General features: G+C 42.3%; 1 long non-coding RNA gene across 1 annotated transcript in view; it reads left to right on the top strand.

The window, feature by feature from the left end:
- LOC148000097 (uncharacterized) overlaps nt 1-19,099 on the top strand; it is a 110,607-nt gene that overhangs the window by 75,424 nt on the left and 16,084 nt on the right. Inside the window, exons 2-3 of the long non-coding RNA XR_015641578.1 lie at nt 8,408-8,539; nt 8,926-9,270. This is a non-coding gene — a long non-coding RNA (uncharacterized LOC148000097). The remainder of the gene's footprint in view (nt 1-8,407; nt 8,540-8,925; nt 9,271-19,099) is intronic.

Raw genomic sequence — 19,099 nt, 5'->3', positions numbered from 1 at the left:
CTGGGAAGTTGCCCTCTTTTTAGCCCATAATCCAATAACTCCCTGGGTTTATGTGTCAAAGGCATCAGGTTACTAGATGGACCCCTCAGGCACCAAGAAAATAGAGACTTTGTGGCTACACTGACCCTCCCCCCACACCAGTAGTCTTGACCGCCAACCCTAGTGGGTTGTATAAACAACTTATGGATGTGTATAAACAATACCAGAGTAGTGAAGGACATCATAGAAGGCACTGGCGGACACCTGGGAACCTCAATAGCTAACACAATTCACTGGGTCTACATGGAGGGTGCTGTGATCCCTAGGGCAAAAATCTATGTTTATTATGCCAATATTTACCTCCACATCAATCCTATGAGGAGCCCCTGGTCTTTGCTTGTTGGCCCCAGTCAATCATCTCAAAGCCTTAATCAACATATATGTTAGCAAGTTGGTTTTGGGTATAAGTCCTTTAGCAAATTTAGTTATTTGGTCATTAGTTCCTAAAGAATCAAATTTTGGAGAAATGAAAGTCCTTCAGGGATGGGAGCCTGCCCTGGACTGGGTCCTCTCTGGACAGTAGCCCATTAATGGACAGTGTGTGAGGGTGTGTGGGTGTGAGGGAGGCAAAATTGGTTTTGCTAGTGTAAATGTTACTTTGTATGAATAGAATTTATTCTCTTTAATTCTTTGTTATTCTGGGGCCAGAAGCCAATGGCTTTAGATGAGTTATCACCTTTGGTTTAATAGCCAGGGCTGGGGGTGGAGGGGTGATTAGGTAAAGGATTTATTGCTATTGCTCCCTTCTCTAGTCACATAGCCAGAAGCTTCTCTGGCTAGGCTGGTTAACTCTTTGTGAACCAGAGAAGATGGAAAGGAAAAGAGTTAAAATATTTTGCACAGGGAAATATGCACAGACACATATATATTCATATACACTTTACATTTTTATTTACACAGGCAGATATGCACATATACATTCATGTACACACTTACATTTTCATTCACATTTTCATTTACACAGTAACACATTCACATTATTGCTGGGCCCAACTACCTGTCTCATACAACTCTACAATTATTTATGCATGCTTACATACATACACATATACCTACCTACCTACATACATATAAATAGACATATACACTTGGATGGATAGATGGATAGATGGATGGGGCAGAACCCCTCCCCAAGCCACCGCACCACACCACACCACACCACACCACACCACACCACACCACACCACACCACCTTTATTTCTTTTCTTTGGCCTTTTTAATAGACAAAAATTCTTAGAAAGTTATCTCATAGATAAAATGTTACACAAAATTAGAGTTGTAGAAGAATGTTGATGTTGAGTTCAAAGCAGCTCATTATATAGTTATAAGCCCATTATAAGTTCAAAGCAACAGTTTCACATGGCCTTGCCTTATCATAGTGCATACCTGTGGCTTCATCTTTGGACATGAAATCTTTTCCCTGAACACAAATTTGTCCCAAGCCTTTTTCTCTTTTTTGTGTAATTATGAAAGCTCCATTTTATTTATTATGCAGCTTTTGCTTACTATTATTAAGAGTGGGCACATTCTATTCTTGATTCTAACTTTATTACATCTTTCTAGCAAAAGCATCTCTTAACACTTTCTTCCTAAGAGTATCAAATCAGGAATTCTATAAAATCATGAATTTATCTAAACAGCATTAATTCATGAAAGCTTATCTTTCAGCTCTATGGGGTGGGCTAATGCCTAGGGATTATTATATTAATTTAACAAAGGCAGGAAATGCATATCAGCTGCAAGAAGCAATCCTGAGATGAAGTCTCTTTGGGACCTTGCCTCATAGAGCTCATCTATCACAGACCACGCAATCAATCAAACAATCAATCAATCAATCACCAAACAAACAATAAAAACAGTGAGTCACCTCCAGGAAGACCACATGCTAACCTATCCTAGATGGATCCTGACACTTCAAAGCCTGCTTTACAGTGTGGGAATTTGAAAAGGCAGACAAGGGTCTCTGAGCTTCTGGGTAACTCGGGGGTTGGTGTGCTATACTGCAGTTAAGTGGAACCTTCCCATGGCTGCTATATCCCTCCATTGTCTGCAGTTGGCAGGCAAGGCTGGATGGGAACAGAAGTCAGTTTTATGAAGAGACAGTTTGGGGATGCTGCATGGAGCAAGGGTATCAAAGGCAAGAAGAGAGAGGACTGCTTTGTAGAAGCAGTGGAAGGCATCAGAGTGAGAGCTGTCTTGATGTCTGTGAGTGAGTCACCATGTTCATAGCCAAATATTTCTGGCCCTTTGCTTGGTGAGACTATCATTATGAGAACCTGTTTGGTTCCTCTGGTTGGATAGGCACTACCAGGTTAATTCTGGGCTCTCAGGTGGCTCTTGACACCTGTCAGTTCCTTGTAGTGAGCCTTGGATTATTTATGTGATTTCTGCTCATGTGGCCACAGTCACTGTCTCCTTTTGCACGTCAGTTCTGTTCTGTCTGCCTGTGTTTCTGTTATAATTTTCTCGGTAGGCATGTGCTTTCTGCTCCAGGACAGGCTTCTTCTCTAGCTTCCCAATGAGGCTTGAGAGATGAGTGTAAAGGTTCCTCAGGATAGCTGGTGATCTGGGAACGAGAACCAGCAGATGGTTTACCCTGCTCCCAGATGGGGTAAGAAGATAGTTCTCACCTTTCTTTTCTCTTCTTTTCTTTCCTTTTCTTTTTCTTTTCTTTTCTTCTTTCCTTTCCCTTCCCTTCCCTTCTCTTCCTTCCTTCCTTCTTTCCTTCCTTCCTTCCTTCTTTCCTTCCTTCCTTCTTTCCTTCTTTCCTTCCTTTCGTAAAATGTTGAAAGTGGGCTGGGGGTGGAGGCATGTAAGACAATACTTGCCTAACTTATGTGAGGCTGTGGATTTCCATTCCCAGCACTGCAAAAGTAACGACAGGGTAAATTCAAGCCATATTTATAATTCTTTTACACACACACACACACACACACACACACACACACACACACACACAGACACACACACACAGACACAAAACAATAAAACAATATTATGGAGTCACAATTGTCTGTATTAACTTTTTTTCATCTTTCTTTCTTTCTTTCTTTCTTTCTTTCTTTCTTTCTTTCTTTCTTTCTTTCTTTCTTTCTTTCTTTTCAGTGCTAGGAATTGAGCTCAGGGCCTCACACATGACAGGCAAATGTGCTGCCACTGAACTGCACGTGCAGTCTGTGACTTGATATTTTAACTCTGTGACTTTGGGGGAGATGTGAGGAAAGCAGTGCTGTTAGAATTTAGCCGCACTCACTCCCTGAGGAGAAGCAGTGGGCTTCAGTGAAAGAGCCCCTCAGGGAAGAACAAGTTCATCCAGAGATCAGAGCATCATACTGGGGACATGCACCCTGGTTCTGGATACTGCAGGAAAGAACAGGCCAGGCAAGGTTGGTGGACTCCATACAGGCCAGTTCAAACAGCTTTAGAATTTAATGGCATAGGGCCTGTTTCTGGTTGACTGGCACCTGTCTCTGAGTTGATTAGAGCAGGAGAATTGTGGTCCTAATGACGCCCAGATAAAGGAGTGTGGCCTCTTTAGCTATTCAGGTAAGGCCACACTACTTACAGGGCCCCAAATTTGCACAATGACAGTATTTAAATGATTACATTCTGCTGACGTTCAGTTAACTGCACATATTTGCAGCGTAAAGTTTGATGATGCTGACCCATGCTGATACCTGACAACAGTGAAGATGGTGAGAGTTTCCACCACCATGCAAGGTTTCCTCGTGCCCCTTAGTGATCTTTACTGATCATGGAATCATGAATGTGCATTCTGTCATTTGAGCTGAGTTTGCGTTGTCTAGTATTCTATACATGGGCTAACGCAGGGTATGCCCTCTTTTGTCCAACTTCCATTCAGCATTGTGCTCTGAGGACTGCTTATGATGTTGCATGTGCCAGTGGCGTTTTGTTGCTGGCTAATGGTCACCATGTGGATGCGTGTTACTGTTGATTAGTTCATCTGTTGAAAACATTTGGGTTATTCACAGTGTAGGCTGTTTCCATAGAACTGCTGTGAGCCTCATGAACAGTTATGCACTTGACTTTCTATGTGTGTGCAGATACCTTGTTTTCTTTTGATTTACCTGCACCTAGAAGTTCGATGGCTGAGTTCTACAGTTTGAGGCTTGGATATTGTTCCAATGGTCTACATGTACCATGGTCTTTTGGTACCAGTACCATATTATTTTTATCACCTTATCTCTGTGACATATCTTAGGGTCTGGAATGGTAATCCCCTAGAATTATTCTTTTTGTTCAGGATTGTTTTGATTTTCTTGGGTCTTTTGTGGTGCCAGATGAGTTTTAGCATATCTCTTCTTCTATGGCTGTGAGGAATGTGATGGGGATTTCAATTGAGATAGCATTGAGTCTATAGCTGGGTTTGGGGAGAATAGTTATTCTTACAATATTACCAGCCCATGAACATGGGATGTCTTTTTATTTTCTAGCCTTTTTTCTTCCTTCCTTCCTTCCTTCCTTCCTTCCTTCCTTCCTTCCTTCCTTCCTTCCTTCTTCCCTCCCTCCCTCTCCCTCCCTCTGTTTCTTTCTTTCTTTCTTTCTTTCTTTCTTTCTTTCTTTCTTTCTTTCTTTCTTTCTTTCTTTCTTTTTGAGATCTAATATCTTCATTGTAGAGGTGTTTTATCTCCTCATGCATCTCACGATGTGGTCAGAGATGCTCCCATATGTTGCCAAGTAGAATGTATATTCTTTGTTATTTGAATAGAATTTTTTTCTTTTTTTTTGGAGCTGGGGACCGAACCCAGGGCCTTGCGCTTGCTAGGCAAGTGCTCTACCGCTGAGCTAAATCCCCAATCCCTGAATAGAATTTTCTGCAGACAGCTGTTAAGTTCATCTGATGCATGATGTCATGTAATTCTGGTGTTTTACTGTATGATTTTTGTCCAGATGACCTGTCTGTCAGAGAAAGAGAGGTATTGAAATCACCTACTATTAATAGTTTGATGCTAATCTGCATCTTTCCTTCCAATAGTACACTTTTAATGAAACTGGGTGCACCAGAGTTTGGTGGATATATGTTTAGGATAGTAATGTCTTTTGGGTCAACTGCATTCCTGATTAGAATGCAGTGCCCCTCTGTATCACTTCTGATTAGTTTTAGTGTGAAGATTATTTTGTCAGATACTAGGTTAGTGATGCCTGCTTGATTCCTAGTCCCATTTTATTTGAGTATTTTGTCCATTCCCTCCCCAGCCCCCTGTAGGTAGTGCCTATGTTTAAGGCTATGTTTCTTGTAGACAGATAAATGGAGTTTGTTTCTTGATCCATTCAGCCAGCATGTATCTTTTGATTGAAGAATTGAGGCTGTTAATATTTAAAATTATTATTGAAAGTGTGTGGGGGGCAAAAAAACTCCAAAAAACAAAAACCATAACAAACCAAAACTGGGAAGGTTGACTGGATTCAGAAACCCCAGTACTCTCATTTCTGACACTGGTAGACGTTTCATCTGCTCCAAACCCAGTTCCTGCCTTGGGGCACAGAACCACAGCACCCTACATGATGGCCCAGACGATTTAGCCGGTAAGCTTCCCTTTCTGGATATTCCTTCCAGTAAAAAGTATTTAATCTCCGGTCCACCCTGAGTAAGTTGTATGAACCCATTTTTTCCACAATGAATAATGAATAAACAGTATGGACAAGCAAGGACTGTGTCTCTCATTAAGAACCGGTGGGGGGCGGAGCTTCCTCATATAAAGCGCTGCTGCCTAAGTCTCCTGCAGAAGGCCCCTCTAGTTCCTGGACACTCACCCCCACAGACCCTCTCTCCAACTCACAGGCCCAACATCGACAGCCCACAGGCTCCCTCCTCACTCTTCTCAGCGGTGTCTGGGTGTCTGGGAGTAAGAGAACCCCAGCTTCAGCTTCACCAACCATCATCACAGGCCCACATGGCCACTTCCAAATTCCCCAGTTCCCCCGTGGTTTTCAGCAATGATTGAACACCCAGGAGTTTGGGAACCCCTGTTTCTGGGCCCCAGCCTGCTTTGTTTCTCATGGGGGGATGGCTGGGGACCCCATTGTATGTTACATTCATAGCCTAATACCTCCCATTTTCTCCCAGAGGCAGAACGTGGAACCACAGGTGTATGTCAATTGCAATCATTGTGTGTTGACATTGGTGTTTATGTTCTTAGTGGGCCTATGCGTTTCAATAATTACAGCTTCATTTCTTTTCTTCAGTCTCTTGGCCATGCTCACTCCTCTCTTCAGAGGAGTATTGCTCTTGTATTTTCTCAAAGTTTGGTCTGTTGGATATGATTATTTTGGGGGGCTGCTCATATCATGGAAGTTTTCCTTTCTGTGGTTTATTGGTTTTTCTGGGTTTATTAGTCTAGGTTGGCTTTCACAGTCTTTTAGGACTTGGAATGCATTGTCCTAGGCTGTTCTGGATTTCAAAGTTTTGACTGAGAACTCAGCTATTATTCTGATGGGTTTTTCTTTGTATGTGATTAATGTTCTTTTCTTTTACAGCTTTCTACTTTCTTTGTTCTGTACACTTAGTGTTTTAGTGATGGCGTGCATGGTTATTTTTACTTCTGGTCATGCTTATGTGGTGTTCTTTGTGTTTTTTGTGTCTGTATGAGTTTCTTTATTTTGTTTCTTAGTTTGGGGAAGTTTTATAATCTTGTTGAAGATATGTTTTGGATTCTTTCCTCATTGAGGCCTATAATTTGAAGACCCTCCATCCCATTCTGTCCTACATGTTAAAATTATTTAAAAATTAATTTTTCATATTCCTGAATTATTTTATCTGGATCCGCTACTTTTTCCTTGAGTCCTGATATTTTATCTTTTGTGTGATTCATTATTTGTAAGGTTTTCCTTTGAGTTTTCTAACTGGATTATTGGGTTTTTCAACTCTATTTTGCTTTTAGCTTGAGTCATCTTCAGTGTTTCTATCTCTTTATTGAATTCCATTTTCAAATCTGGGGATTGTCTTTATCATTTCTATCAGCGTTGTGTTTGTGTTTTCTTGCCCATCACCCAGGTCTTTATTTTTTTTTTTAAGTTCATTGAACAGTTTCCTTTTGTTTTCTTTACACTCTTTGAATCCTTTGATGAAATTTATGATTGCTCTTTTAAATTTTGTGTCCTGGGGTTTATCTGGGTAATTCTCATTAGCAAACACTTCTATAGGACTGGTGATTATGAGGGAGGTAGCTACTTCCTTGATCTTTCATACTGTTTGTATTTTGGCTGTGAAACTTGGACGCATGGACTTTTTTTTAGAGCTATGTCTGATATGGGCAGGGCAGATTGGAGCAGAATATGGAGTGATACAGATAAGACATATTGGGCCTAACATGGCTTAGGAGTAATGAAGCCAGGTGAACACAGGGGCTAGGTGGGCTACAATGTGTGACCCTGGTCCAAGCCTGGAGTTTGGGGGTCATGAGGTCTCATCAGCTGTATTGAGCATGTAAAATAGCACTCTATGGAAGATCACAGCAGGTTTTGGCTGTGATTTGGATGATGACTGTTACAGTGCTGTCATTGATATCCATTGTGCCATCCCATTGTGCCACACTCTTGTATGACATTTGAAAAGAAATGGGGTGACACAAATATTTCCATACAAAGTCCAAAGTTAATATGTACAATTTATCTGGAGTATCTGGATTCCGCCTCTGCTAATGATTAGGCACACAAGTGGTTCTAATTTAAAGATTCCAAGGGAAACAGAGGTAGGATCTTTCATGTCACCTTGGAAATTCTTATATTAAAGTCTGAGTGCCCATGACTTTAGAATGTGAGTTTATTTAGAAACAGGGTCAATGTAAATGTAATTAGTTCAGTTAAAGTGGGGCTGAATTGGAGTAGGGTCTGTTCTAATCTAGTTTGACTGATGTCCCTATTAGGAAGGAAATGTGGACATAGGCAGACAAACACACAGGGAGAGCACTGTGTGAAGGTTTGGGATACATTCTCAAAGCCAAAGAGCTGCTGGCTACCAGGAAGCTTAGCTGCAGCTTGCTGGAGTGAGCATAGCCCTCCCCACACCAGGCACTTGGACTTCTAGCCTTCAGAATTATAGAAGACAGTAAGTTTCTTTATCGTTCAATTTTTATAACTAAAAATACATTTGTAGCATATTATATCTCTCTATTTACTATTCATTTTTTATAGTTTCCACCAGTTGCCTTCAGTTAGCTATAGTCTAAAAACATTAAATAGCCTCTGGAAATAACTCACAAGTTTTAATTTGAGCCCCTTGTCTGGCGTATTCTCTCTCTACCACCCACCCACCCATCACTTGGCAGCTGTCACATTCATTGGGTCAGTTGCGTACTGCAGTGTTTGAATTCAAGTGATGCATATTTTTTTTTTTTTTACTTAACAGTGTCCTCAAGATATGAGAGCAGTGGCTCTGAGAATGTGGATCTGCGAAAGAGCAGCCACAAAACCCTTCCTGCAAGAGAAAATGTGAATCTTTCCCACTTGAAGAGTAAAGAAAAAATTGTTGAGATCTACAGTAAGGTGTAATTTTTAAGTTAACTGTCATAAGGGTAGATATGTAGGAAAACAGTATATATGGGGTTTGGCACTGTTCCCAGTTTCAGGCACACATTTGGACTGGTTAGAGGCTGAGGGTGGGTCAATGTATGCCGTTATGGTAGCCCTCGGGAACTAACCATCTATACATGAACTCAGTCTTCTGGGCCTGGTTTACAGGGGTTCAGTTATAATGCGGAGCAAGTGTTTCTTACCGTGATCTGTCCCACTTGCCAGGAAGCCCATGGTTTAGAGTTGGGCGAAGAGCCCTCAGCAGCCCACAGAGACGTTTGCTGAACTCCTGAAGTGTAGAGTGCCGCTTGCTCCTCCGGTTTCCCCTTTAATTGAAGCCTCTCTTGCCCTCAGATCGGACATTCTCCTTGGGATCGGGCTCCATAGAGCATTTTCTGCCTGGAAGGCTGGGCCGTCTGGACAGCTGGATCTCCTGAAATAGTGCAGAATGCCAGGGATGTCTGTGTGCTCCGTCTCTGCCTTCCCTTCTCATGGAGCATCTATCCCTGGGCTCATGTCTGGCCATAGGACATGCATGGTGTCCACTTCTGGAGCTGAAACTGAGCCTGGTGTGCCCTCGGCCCTGCTTTGACCAGCTTGGTTGCTGGTTGTCTAGCTGGGCTGTGTCTGCTCCCAGTCCCTTGCTCAGAGTTTCCTGTCACTAGTTCTATGCTACAGCACCTTCAGCAGTTCCCAGAGGTAAGGCACATCCGGCCAGTCAGAGATTCAGCCTTAGAGCCATTGCATCCATTTTCCAACAGTAGTTACATCACTGAAAAAACCAGAAGAGCAAAGAGAAAATGACAACCTGTAATCACACCATTTAGAGAAATGCACTGTAAATATTTTGATTCATGTTGTTTTTCTTATTTCTGCCTACATATTTTCATTGAAAAGCATATTTGTTACTTTTATATGCTGTGATAACACACCAGGATCAAGGCAATTTACAGTTCGGTCTGGCCATAATGGCAGGGACAGCACAGTAATAGGCTGCAGGCATGGTGGCAGAATTCAGATCTTGAAATAGAAGCACAATGCAGAGAGAGAAAACTTAAAGTCTTTACATTCTCTTTAGCCACCTCTTGTGACATACTTCCTCCAACAAGGCCACATGCCCTACACCTCACCAGAGAGCACCACCAGTTGGGGATCAAGGGTTCAAAAGTCTGGAGCTATGGGAGTCATTTTTCATTCATGTAAAGGCATGCAAGCACACAGCCTTTAAAAAGTCAAAATAGTTCTAAAGGACTTATCTAAAACCTAGTGGTTCTGAACCATCTCCACTGTCCAGGGATCCATCAATGGACAAGCACTTCTGATTCTTTCTCTCTCTTCTGGTTGCCATGCATGGTGGAATCATTTCCAAATGGTGCACAATCTTTATCTGCTTCATCTTGTGCTAAATAAGGATTTGGGTTCCTCACAGTGTTTCCACCTCCCTCATCCCCTCCGTGCAACCACTCTCTTGGGTGAGATGATAGTCATAGCATCACATACGGATAGCAATACAGCCAACTTGCACTGCAGAAGGAGGGGTGCACCATGGCTTCCTCCTCTCTTGCTACATCCCTGAGAGTAGCATCCGCCATGGTCTTTATTGCTTGTTTGTTTTTGGTTTGTTTCTTGCCGATTCTTTGCACACATCTTATAGCCGTTCCATGCAGTTTTCTTCTGTGAGAGCCATATAGAGGGATTCTTTAGTTCCACACTTCCCATATTCAAACTGCTGTTCGCCCACCTCCTCACCTCTGCCCCCCCTCAGTCTCCGCCCTCACCCCCCCAACCTCCACCCTATCATCCTGTAATCCTGTAATCCTGGGACTTTTCTGGTTTCTTACCCTGCTGTGTTTATGGTTTTCTGGATCTCACACCTTGCCTTACTGCTTGCTGCACACATGATCTTGTGTTGGGTAGCGATGTTCATACCATTTGCTGCACGGCCGAGCACATTTCTCTTGGGTGGCTGTGTAGGAAAGGAACGTTGGTGCATTAAGTTTTCCCTCTAGCTGGTAGGTGAGTCGTGAAACCTTACTGTTTTCTAATTCCTCTGGGTGTTATTAATACTGACTTCGGATGCTGATTTCCATTTTTGGAAAAAAACCTTCATTTCTAGTCTTTGTTCAGTTATCTTCTGGCTCCCTGCCCTTTTGCTCATTGAAAGGATGCCATTGTGAACTTCAGATACTAACTTTTGACTTATTTTCTGGGTCCTTGCTTCATTAAATCTGTAACGTGGTTCTTCAGGATACATAATAGTCCTTTACCATTTACATTTTACAATGCTAGAAACATAAGCATTAAATTTACCACCCTGAATTAAAATTCATTTGTGTTTCTATGAGACATACCTCTTTTTCTAGATGTTTTTAATTTCTATGGAAGTCAACGCACATTTTCCTTTACCATCTATGACCTCAATTGCTTTAGCAATGTTTCTATGTATATCCTACAGATAGATACCTGTTCATACGAAAAAGCGTTCGTGTTTCTCTCCTTTTGTATCTGTGTTACTCTCTGGGGGATAGGAAACGACTTCATCGCAAGGACTATCATTATTACTTGAACAGCCCATTTCTTCCTGGTTTGTAGGTTATCACTTTCCTAGATGAAAGATAACATATGTGACCATATAACTTCAGGGCTCCCCTGTTGATTTCAGTTGCCACTGTGTGTCAGTGTTCTGAAGACGTTTTGTAGAACCACAGAGGCTAAATGACAGGAGTCCAGATCCTGTGAGAGCAGTTCACAGCCTAAGTCAAAGGAATTAAGCTACAAATACCCCAGGTTTCAGTTCACATTGCCCCCTGATACTGGTTCCAAAATACATTTTAATACCTCCCAGGAAATGGTTTCACCATCCATTGCTGTGATTGCCTAAGCTGTTTCACCCCCCCCTTTTTTTTGTTTCACCCTTTATAAGTGTCTTGTCTACTGTTTCACTGTCTTACACCTCCTAGAATAAAATGTGTGGCTCCTTCAAGGCTTTCTGTTTGGCTCCATTGTTCTCTCTGTCTGTCTTTGAGGCATCTAACTCCATTCTCGTGTTCCATAGCAATAACACATAGAAACAGGGCTCCTGGATAGATCCTCTTGAGACTTACTTTGTCCTCTGTTACACGCTTGTCTGTCAGAGTCAGCATTCTGCTTTCATAGACATTCTACTGGGGCTGGGGCAGAGGATTCACCTCCTCACTTGTGTCTATGTTGGCTCAGCACACAGTTGTGTCTCTGTGGGACTGGCTTGATTCAAGATAACGTGGACTTTTATTCATACTATGATTTTTGAGAGAGAGAGAGAGAGAGAGAGAGAGAGAGAGAGAGAGAGAGGGAGAGAGAAACAAGGAAGAGAAAAGTCAACTGGTAATGAATGCAAACAATTAATGATTTTGGTGTATCTTGAATTATCTTACTGTATCTTGAATAAGGAGCAATCACGGTGTAGAAAAAAATAGAAGTATGCATTGAATTTACAAGTGGCTTTGTTAATTTCATACTTTCTATCAGTTTTTAAAATATATTTAAGAATGATAATAGTAACTTTTAAATTATATCTTTACGTGTGTCTATGTCTAGGTATGTGTATGTTGATGCCCATAGAGTTCAGAAGAGGACACTGGATCCTTTGAGCTGGTTTGGCCAAGATTTGAGGAGATTGGCAAGGGCATCTGAAGCCACTTCTGCACCATTTCTATTTCTAGTTGCTCCATTCAGGGCCTCACTGTGTGTGATCCTTTTTGGCCACAATTTTGGCTTCCTTAAGATCTAGAGAACACTTGAAGTAATCTATGACCCCAAACCGTGTTGAACCTGACAGATTTAGTCTGACTGAGGCAGCCATAGTATTGACAATCAGAACATGGTACGTGCATCAGCTGTTAGTCATTATGACAAAAAATCAGCTTATGAAGAGAAATGATTTGAGGTCACAGTTCTGTGATGGCCTAGTGTATCCTTGATTGGTGTCATTACTTTGGGATTGTGGTGAGTCAACAAAGGAGTGCATGGCAAAGCAAACCTTTTCATCCCATGACTAGGATGCAAATGAAACTGAGGCAAGAGCTGAAGTTCTACTATATCTTTCGAGGGTCCACCCCCAGGGACCTACAGATCTCCCTCTAGATGCCATCTCTAGAAGCTTCTGACACTTCCCCTTTGTGTCAGGCTGAGAACCATGCCTTTAACATATGGGTTTTAGAGGGACAGTCAAGACCCAACTGTTGCTGTGCAGTGTGAACGACTATCACGATCACATGATAGGCAGTGTAGCCATGACAATGAGTCTTACACTTGAGGAGGGACTGGAATTAAGTCTGCATATATAGCCTGAGTATGAGGGAGGTAAGAGCCAAGTAGCAGGGTGCTGGTGAATAGAGACTTGGAGATTGCATGGAGGAAAAGGGGCCTTCTGGCTGATCTAACTAAACGGGATTCTTGCTGAAGAAAGTCCCAGGCCATGTGAGGGACAGTGGAGGCAGAGACCTAATTAGATACAGAGATTTTTGACTGAACTAGCTCGGCAGGGTTCTTGAACTGAATTTTACAAGGGAATGCACAAGTAGCTTACCCACTTCAAACCTGTGAAAGTTTGATTAAACAAAGCATCTTTGTCAGTCGCAAGCTATATACATTTGGAGTTGCCATATTGCTAGCTACAATAAGCGCACATCTTGACATGGAATAGGTTTTACTTACTTTATGCTTCCAGTTTTGCAAATTTCGATGAAGCTATGAATCCATTTAGCTTGTTTGCCTGCAGTCCCTATCAGATGTTAAAATGTTTCCTTTGTTCTCTCTGCTTCAAGGCTCTGGACTAGTCATATAGGTGCTTTTAAATCCACATAGCAAACTGATCAGTACTGACAGCTTGGACAGATTTGCCCCAGGTTTTTTTCCCCGTGGATTCATAGCTTCTGACCAGAAGTAGAACTCTGCTAGTGGGCAGAGCATTGAGGTCACAGCCACATACGCAGCCCAAAGAACTGCTCATACATCCCCTCTGAATGTCTAGCTCCCTTTCCCGCTCCAGCTGCCTTAATCAGGCCTTTGTCCCTAAACAGAACCTACGTTCAAATGGTTCAAACCATGTGAAGTCATTCCTCAGGAAAAATTCTCAGATTTCAAAGCACTGTGACTAAGGAGCAAGGGATTTCTATGCAATTGAATTGGATTTCAGACACCAGACAGGGTATGTTCATCCACAGGAAGTTGTGTGCATTTTCCTCTTGAAACCCATGTTCCTTGCTTGCAAAGATAGCTCAGCAGTCTGAGCAGGGGTTGAAGGGAGGGGTTGGCATTCATGCTAGAACCTCTGCAGGTTCTGTGTCAGTCCATTAAAGTATGCACCACCGTGCTGGGAAGATGCAGGTTTGATGACGCATTGTATTGTATTGTATTGTATTGCATTATATTGCGGGGGTTACTCTACTACTGGAGTGATCTATCTATTTATCTGAGACAATGGGAGGGGACAATGTCTTTAAGCACTGTGTTTACAGTACATGGTCTAGAGGAAAGACACCCTCAGACTCTTTACATAAACTTGTTTACCTGATGCATTCACAATGACTCCGAGTTTAGGATCTTGGAATTGGTATGAAAGGGTAGTTTGGCCCAAGTCACCAATTTTAAGCAACCACCAATGACATAGAAACTTCTCTCCTTTGATTGATCAGAGTGACCTTGCCTGGCACTATTCCCATGACTGCCCATGTGCCCACCATATACCTGGCACTGGATAGCTCCCAAGGATGAGTTTTAGGCCAGAATGGTCTCCATAGCAACTTCCAGGCTAGTCAGAACCATACAGGGAGACCCTGTTGCAAAGACAGACAGACAGAGAAACAAGCCTCAACAACCTGAGTTCCCACAGTGAAGGTTTCAAAGATTTTTGCTCTTTATGCCTCAGAATCTTGCACATCACATCTTAATTGTGGGCCCTGGTTAATAGTATGTTGGGAGGACTAGGCACCTCTCTCTGAATGACTGTCCTTTTAGTTCCACCAAGTTTCCTTTGAGCATCCCTGGGGATCTCAGAGTTTTCTTCGCTTGTTTGAAGACAGGCACTGTTTCTCATAAAGGTAACAGAGGGGTAGCCTTACCTTGAATCACTGTGCCCCCTTGTGGTGTGCCTGGGAAGTGCATCTCAGCCTCTGCTAAATGATCTCTCTGTCCTTGTGCTCTACAGCTGGTCAGTCTGAGAGTTTATTCAAAGCCTCATTCAATCTTGACGTCCTCCACACCTACCATGTTACCCTTTGGGGAGAAAATGGCCAGGAACAGGAGTATACTGAATTCATGTGCTTCAGTCTGTGTGACCAGGTGCTTCTAAAAATTTACTTCTCTCTTGAATTGGGAAACAACAACTATAGCAAACAGAACAAAACACTTCTGTGCTCATAGATACAGAATTGGACTGTAGAAACATGCACTTCCTATTGGAGTTGATGTGAGTCTCCCTACTCCTTTCCTAGCCTCCTTGGTGGCTTCTTCACACCAGCAGGTAAATAGGGACTTTATGATACTCTTTCCCTTTGGCAACCCCCAACCCACTGGAGACAGGTTTCCATGGAAACCAAATCCATAGGGAACATTCTGGAAAAGGCAGTTTATCAAGCAAGGTGTGCAAGTACTGAAAGGGGTGTGAGAAGGAATTGTCCCTAGGTTCTATGATGAACTATGAACACACCAGCTCAGAGGAAGCAGGAAAGTACATTTAGTTCTTATATGTGTTACAGGTCAGGGTCAAGGTGTTCTTTCCCTTGACCCTTTTGGCCTCCCCACACAAAATACAAACAAACAGAAACCTACTTTAAAATGTTGCTACTTGGCAGAAGTGAAAAGCTCTAGAAATCACAAGCCCACAACACACCCTTTGAGACTGAGATGAGGGACAAATTCAGGTGGCAGTCTGTAACCTGTGTCTGGGAAGGGCATCCTCTTGGGAATGGAGCACTGCAGAGAATAACTCAACAGGCAAGATGAAGGAAGCTATAAACCCCAGCAGGAGGCAGGCCTGCAGAGGCCAATCTGTTTTTAACTTGACTGCCTTGTTATTCTAAAATAAACACTAAGGAGAACATGTTCTATTTATGATTGATGAATAGAACACAGTCTACACTCTGGTTCTCAACCTTGGTCAGAGGAGAAGTTTAAAATATGGGAGACAGAGATCATTTCACAGCAATGTGAGCTAAGAGAAATAGTCGGGGAAAGAAGATGTTTTACAGCCTGGGCTAAACCAGCTCAGCCCCAGGAGAGTTTTGACATCTGCTCCATTCTCAGGGACTGATGAACTTGAAATGGGTCCAGAGAGCCTGGGCACTGGGATTTTAAATCAAATCTTCTGATGATTCCATTGAGTAGTCAAGTTTTAGAGGCACTAAAAGAGCCTCTCGCCCCCACCCCCAATCCTAATATCTTCCTCTTCTAGCTAGAGCAATAGAGACACAAAGGCATAGGCATAGACACAGACATAGCACACACAGACATACACAGAGACATAGACACTCATGCACACATGCTGTTAAAGATTTCAGCTTTGTAGAACTACAGATTAAATGTAAATGCAGTGGGATTTTAAGAATACTCAATTTAACAGGCACACTATTATTTGCTTATTATGCTAATGAAGGGGTGCTGTGACCTATAGGCTGCAGGGGATTGTGAGAAAGACTTGAATACAATAGTTGTACACCCCTAATCCTTGACACATTTCACCCAGCAGCTGTAGTCCTGACTCTGAGTCAATTTTAGTGGAGCGATGTCTGGACCAAAGGTTATGAAAATAGAGCATGGTTTTGGTGTCTGCTGGGACACATCACGTGCCTTCTCCCCAGTTACAGTGACCCTGAGGCTGTATCCACTGACTGCTCTCTTTTTGCCCATACTTTTCTTTCAAACCCTATGTTCAAAACCAAACACAAGACCGCAGGGAAAGATAACGTGTTCTATTTCTGGACAAGTGACCTTGTGCCCTCAAAGGGGTAAGATGTATACTTCATGAAATGTTTAGACCAATGAAACATTACTATGGCATATGCACTCTACTGGTTTTCCTGGGGTGACTGAGAATTTGCTGTGGGTGTTAAGGAATGGGCTGTAACTTTAAGAGGACTAAACCCAAGGGTAAGTTTGGATGAATCCTCCAGCTTCACTGGCTTCTCATTCCTTTCTTCTATGACTTGTTTTAGACATTGCTTCCATGGCTAATTTAGAAGGTTTAGACTCCACATAGAGGAGCTCAGCTATAGAGGATTTCTCTGATTTCTCTGATGTAGGCCCACTGTAGTAAGGATCATTGAAGCTATTTTTCCAAAGCTTCCAGACAACCTTGTCTAACATAACCCAACTGAGGCCACTAAGTCCTTCAATTGGGATCTGAAGAAGTGTCTGCTGGGTGCTCTTTTGATGTCAGGAGGTTGAAAACATAACTTGTGAACCATCCAATGCTGGCATTTTCTGAACATAGAAAGGACAGTCTATGAAGAGCCATGATTGCAGTATGAATAGAACAATGCTGAGTCCATTCTGCAGTGTGGAATTCTGTCTTCCAGGCATGGCTACTGGCTTGAAATCAATTCACCTGTGATTACCTGCATAAGACCCTCATAAGATCAAGCCGTACTACTAGCAGTCCCTGTACAGAAGTCCAGGAAGACTGTCAGACCCCCACTTGAGGTTCCATTCCCTCCCTCCTCCAGCCTCATGTAATTGTGTTCTAGCTACATATGGTCTTAGGGGTGGGGTGGGACTTTTCAATCATGCTGCTACTTGAGTATCCCCCACTCCTGTAGGTTCTCTTCCAACCATGTGTCTCTAACCCTGACTAACTGACTTAACTGGTCCCCAGGCTCAACTTGAATGGAACTGTTTCTTTGGTCTTGGATCTCTCGCCTGAAGAAGTGAGTTTACATCAAATGGGGTGATTTGGGGGACACACATCTTGTTCCCCATCTTCTTCTCTGCTTCCTGCATGGGAATTAAAAAGCCTGGCTACAGGTTTGTCCTGTGAAACCACCCCCATTCTCAGAAGAGTAAATAGATCATATTGGTTCTGAGTCAGCAATTCAGAGACCCCACTATGCTTTCTGTCTCTGGTGATAGGGGCTCTGAACTGTCCTAAGAATCCCTGCTGTGCTGCTATCTGTCTGTCTGTCTGATCACTATGTTAATAACTTTCTAATAAACTCTTTATTCTTCAGTATTCTGGCTCAGTGTCCCTATTGAACTCCCCCAACTTTCAACTATCTTTTTTTATTGCATATTCTTTCAACAGTTTTTAAATGTTTTTGTTATTTTAGAATTTCATGCAATATATTTTTACTATATTTTCTCTTCTTTCAATTCCTCCCAGCTTTTCCCCCATATGCCCATCCACCCAACTTCATGTTGTTTCTCTCTTGAAGAAACACCCAAACCTAAAACAAAGCAAAAAGCATGCAAGAAAAAAAATGGAGTTTGTTTTGTGTTGTCTACTCCTCAGAATGGGACTTGCTCTGGAGTGTGGTTGATATACCCAGTGTCACTTCATTGAAGACAATGAATTTTCCCTCTTGAAGCAACTATAATTTGTGAATAGCTTCTTGATTAGGCATGGGACGTTGTGCCCACTTTCACAAGTGAAACTTGAGTTTGCGCATGCTGACACAGTCTCTGTGAGGTCATATGTGTATCAGCCATGCTGTGTCTAGAAGGCAGTGTTAGTTTTGAAGTCATCCACTACCTCTTACAATCTTTCCACCTCCTCATCCACATATATCTCCGAGCCTTGAGTGGAAGGGTTTGATAAAGACCTCCTATTTAGGACTAAGTGCTCCAAAGTAACTCTTTGTAAGTTGTGTAGTTGTGGGTCCCTATGTTAATTACCATTTACTGCAAGAAGAAGCTCATTTGAGGACTGAGCAATACTCTAAACTATACATATCATTTCTATTATTTTAACTGTCTCATATCTCATGTAGTCTTCATTGTGCATTTAAGTATAATTATTTAGTTTTTTCTGAACATTTTAGATGATATGATGTGGTGGTTTGAATGAAAATGTCTCCCAATAGGCTCTGGCATCTGAACACTCATTTTCCAGCTGGTGGTACCATTTCTGGAGGAATGAGGTATGGCCTTGCTGTAGGAAGTACGCTACTGGGGGAAGGCTTTGAGGTTTCAAAGTATCATACCATTCCCCAATCACTCTCTGCTTTGGGCTTGAGGTTCAAGATGTGGGCTCTCAGAATGCTTTGTTAATCCTCTGCAACCATAAGCGAAAATAAAATTCTAGAAGTTGCTTTGGTCATGGTGTTTTATCTTAGTAATGAGATCCGTCAGACATCATAGGCCCTCTGGCAGAGGTCACATACTATTGAGTAATAAAAATGGCGATGAAGCTTTGAAAACTTCAAGGAATCATCTTTGAAACTTTGTCCTCTGGTGTCTACCCCTTACTCAGTGAAAACCCTGTCCTCTGGTGTCCATCTCTTACTCAGTGGAAACCCTGTCCTCTGGTGTCCATCCATTACTTAGTGATTTGCAG

The sequence above is a fragment of the Rattus norvegicus genome, chromosome 17 (genome assembly GCF_021556685.1).
Source record: "Rattus norvegicus strain SHRSP/BbbUtx chromosome 17, alternate assembly SHRSP_T2T, whole genome shotgun sequence".
NCBI lineage: Eukaryota > Metazoa > Chordata > Mammalia > Rodentia > Muridae > Rattus > Rattus norvegicus.
Note: the sequence above shows the minus strand (reverse complement) of the source record. Positions and strands in the feature narration are given on the sequence as shown.